Source organism: Phoenix dactylifera, unplaced genomic scaffold, assembly GCF_009389715.1.
Source record: "Phoenix dactylifera cultivar Barhee BC4 unplaced genomic scaffold, palm_55x_up_171113_PBpolish2nd_filt_p 000395F, whole genome shotgun sequence".
Taxonomy (NCBI): domain Eukaryota; kingdom Viridiplantae; phylum Streptophyta; class Magnoliopsida; order Arecales; family Arecaceae; genus Phoenix; species Phoenix dactylifera.
In genome coordinates this window covers 57,629-62,216 of record NW_024067840.1, presented here as the reverse complement: position 1 = coordinate 62,216, position 4,588 = coordinate 57,629, and positions in this window count along the sequence as shown.

Here is a 4,588-nt window from a genome sequence, read left to right as displayed (position 1 = left end):
AAATCAACTAAGTTACCATAGATGGAATACGATAATCAATATCGTAATAAAAGACATTTTAGTCTTAAAAAATGTCACTGCATTAATAGACAGCGGTGCAAATTTAAATTGTCTCCAAGAAGTTATGATCCTACAACCTTCTTTGAAAAGACAATGCAGAATTTAGCTGCAGCAGACAGAAATAAGTTAGAAATTAATTATAAGATATCACAAGCTTATGTCTGCAATACAGAAGTCTGTATAAAGACTTCATTTATGATGGTTAAAAATTTAACCCAATCAGTTATATTAGGAATACCCTTTCTAAATGAGATAATGCCTATAATTAGGATAGATAACAATGGTATCTATTCAAATAGGCAGGGAAAAGAAATTCTGTTTCCCTTTATCATCAAATCCCAGGATAAGGATAATCAAATCAGAAATCTTTTGTTTCAGAAGGAAAAACAATTAGTTTTTCTTAAGCAAGAAACAACAAGACTAAATATAGAAAAGAAATTACAAGATCCTTATATAATCAAGAAAATCAAGGATCTAGAAAATCAGCTTACAGATCAAATCTGTAGTGAATTACCTTATGCATTTTGGTCTAGAAAGAAACATATTGTTTCCTTACCATATGAGAAATCTTTTAATGAGAAAGATATTCCTACTAAAGCTAGACCAACACAGATGAATAGAAAATATCTTGATCTGTGTAAAAAAGAAATTGAGACACTCCAAAATAGAGGACTGATTAGGAAATCCCAATCTTCATAAAGTTGCATAGCCTTCTACGTTAATAAGAATGCAGAAAAAGAAAGAGGTAAACCAAGATTGGTTATAAATTATAAACCTCTGAATAATGTCTTGAAATGAATAAGATATCCATTACCAAATAAAAAGAATCTCTTAGATAGATTACGTGAATCACTAATCTTTTCTAAGTTCGACCTGAAATCAGGGTATTGGCAGATTCAAATAAATGAATCAGATCGTTATAAAACTGCATTCACTACACCATTCGGACACTATGAATGGAATGTAATGCCATTTGGTTTGAAGAATGCACCCTCTGAATTTCAGAGCATCATGAATAAAATCTTTAATCCATTTGATTTCATTCTCACTTATATTGATGATATCTTAGTGTTTTCTAAATCATTAGAACAACAATTTAAAGGCCTGAAAACATTCAGGATGATAATCATAAAGAATGGCTTAGCAATATCTGCTTCAAAAATGAATCTATTTCAAACCAGGATAAGATTTCTGGGCCATTATATTAGTTTTGGGAAAATAATCCTAATTGAAAGAAGCATTGAATTTGCATCCAAATTTCCGGATGAAATATTAGACACCAAACAACTTCAAAGGTTTCTAGGAAGTTTAAATTATGTGTCTAATTATTACAAGGATTTAGCTCAAGATACAGCTATCCTATATGATAGGTTAAATAAAAACCCTATTCCATGGAGTCAGAATCATACTGACAAAGTTAGACTAATCAAGTCTAAGGTAAGAAATTTACCTTGTTTAACTTTACCAAATCCAAATTGGTTTAAGATTGTAGAAACTGATGCATCAGACATTGGTTATAGAGGAATCTTAAAACAATTGGATCCAAATATTGGTAAAGAAATATTAGTAAGATATGTCTCTGGTAAGTGGAATACCACTCAGAGTCAATATCCAACAAATAAAAAAGAAATGTGTGCAATTGTTAAAACCATTTCTAAATTCCAAGATGATTTGTTAAACAAGCAATTTTTATTAAGGGTTGACTGCACTGCAGTAAAATAGATCATTGAACAAGATGCAAAGAATCTTGTGTCCAAGCAAATATTTGCTACATGGCAAGCACAATTAAGTGTTTTTGATTTTCAAATTGAATTTCTCAAATCGGAAGAAAATTGTCTTCCTGATTTCTTAACTCGTGAGTTCTTACAAGGATAAAACTAGCCAATTTCTATGCAGATGTTAATACAAAAGATGAAATAAAATCATCTTTTGTAATTAATGGAACACCTTTCTTAGATAGGATTATCCTATCAAACAGAAAAATTTGCATATACTCCTGACTATTATACAGGTCCAGCCAGCAATGTCGGAGCAACCACACCACAGCAAGAGGCTCTGGTATGTAAGAAAAAGGGGAAAATTCCTAAAAGACTATCTTAATGTGCATCGATAGATGCTATAAAGTATTATAAATATTATAATACTGCATGTGAGAATAGTCCTCCTTAATTTGTTTACATTGCAGGAACCAAAAGGTCAGAGTAGAAAATTTTATTTGCCTGATAAATCAGGGGACGCAGTGCAAATCGCACTTCCCATGTATTATAACAGGGGATGCAGTGCTGATGCATTTCCCGAAATAATGGGAATAATCCCTACGGGATGCAGTGAGGAAGCACTTCCCACCAAAAGAATTGGCATTCCACTTCGAGAAATCGCTATATAGCAATAAATACGTTGCAACCAACTTCATTCTTAGCCAGGAATGAAGGGAGTATTATTACTCAATCTCAGAGAAGTAATCTGAGTGGTTATATGAACCAATATCATAATGAAGATATTCTAAATGATTCATGGTTCATCGAGTTAAGAATAAAGTTAACTCATTGGCAACAGATTGATAATAACCAAATCTGGATAAAAGACGCTAATAAGCGCTATACTAAAGCATATTGCTTTGAAGCCAAAAGAATCTATTTTCGGCAGAAGATCCAAGCCTTGTGCAATGCTTCAGGAGGAAGAAATCACTTTGTACCAACACAAGGACAAGTTAGAGAAGATGCTCTGAACAAAGCTGATACAAATCTAATTAGCAGTGCCAGCTCATGAAGCCAGCACCAAAGTTGTTGCCCAGAGATGGTCACCCAAGAGGGGGGTGAATTGGGTGTTTTAAAACTTTTTGACTATTTAAAAGGTAAAACGCACAAATGAATGAACTAAAGCAAAGATAGAGGTATGAAAACAACCAATCGCAAACACACAGTTTTATAGTGGTTCGGAGCTTCCACTGCTCCTACATCCACTCCCCAAAGCACCTTTGGGAATTTCCACTATAATCCAAGATTACAATCCGGTAGTTTTGCGAGTGCACTACCCAACTCGTTGTTTTACACCGGGCTAACAACAAACCCTATAACCCCCAATTTCACCTAGGCTTGGGACGCCTTTCCCTTGTTCCAAGTCCCTTGACTGGAACAAGCACGATATTGAAAGAGTTTTACAAAAGATTGGAAAGCTCTAAATAAGCAAATATAACAATGATAAACTTTAAAACCCGGAAGAATCCTTTTGCCGTAGGAAGCGTGGGAAATGATGATTCTTCCGATGTGGATCGCGTAGGCTTGAGTGTGAGCTTTGAATCCCAAGCGGAAGAAAGTAGTTGAGCTTGAAATCACTTGGGAAGCTTGAAAACACTTGATTTCTTCACTTGAATGCACTAACTCCCTTGAATCTCTCTCTCTTGCTTCTCTCTTGAATGATCTAGCTTTGGGTTGGTTAGGAGTTGTTGAGAAGCACTTAAGAGGTCCCTTTTATAGCCCAAAAAGCAAATATAGCCGTTAGAGATAAAGTAAAAGAGATTTGAAATTCAAACCAAACCTGCAAAAGTTGTCAGTCGCGTCCCAGGCGCTCCGGAGACGTCTCCGCTTTAACGAGAGACGTCTCGGCTACAAGATTTTACTTTTGACGTTGTTTGGGGTCGACTCGGCGCTTTACGGGGACGACTCCGCTGATGAATGGTTTGAATCCTTGTTTTTCTGTTTTTTTGAGAGGGTCGTCTCGGCACTTTACGGGGACGTCTCGGCTTGTTTGTGCTTTTTGCATGGGGACGACTCCGCTCCCTCGAGGACGACTCCGCTCCCTCGGGGACGACTCCGCTTCTTTATCTCCGAAAAATATGTCTTCTGGAATTCTCTGAGAGAGTCGACTCCGCTCTTTCAGGGGACGTCTCCGCTGCTTTGTCACCGAAAAAGACATTCTCTGGAAAACCCTGAGAGAGCCGTCTCCGCTACCTCGGGGGCGACTCGGAAAGTCTGCTTTTTACTTGCGGGGACGACTCCGCGTACTGTGGGGACGGCTCGCGTATATCACTTGAAATCTGCCTTTCTGCCGCCACTGAGAGAGTCGACTCTGCTACTGAGAGAGTCGACTCCGACCCTGCGGGACGCCTCGCCAGGTGCCAGGGACGTCTCCCGACGTGCCAGTTCTTCCTGTTTGTCCCAGAGACGTCTCTGAGACAACCCGGAGACGTCTCGGCTGTCCCTGATCTGTTTTCTTCATTTCAAAAATTCTTCAATAAATCCTTAAAAATTATGAGAACATGCCTAGACTTTTCTTAACAATATTTTTAATAAAACACATGAAATCCTCAATTAAATTGTTAAGACAAATGGAATTATACTCTAGTGTGTTGTATTCATCAAAATCCATTAGGGGGTCAACAATCTCCCCCTTTTTGATGATGACAAAACACTGAGTATATCCAAATTTCGAAATTTAAACATATACACAGTATTTGTTCAGATATACAAGTCTAATGTTTTGATTAGAGCTAGACACAATGTGCATAATTTAAAATAGTCAATTTTCA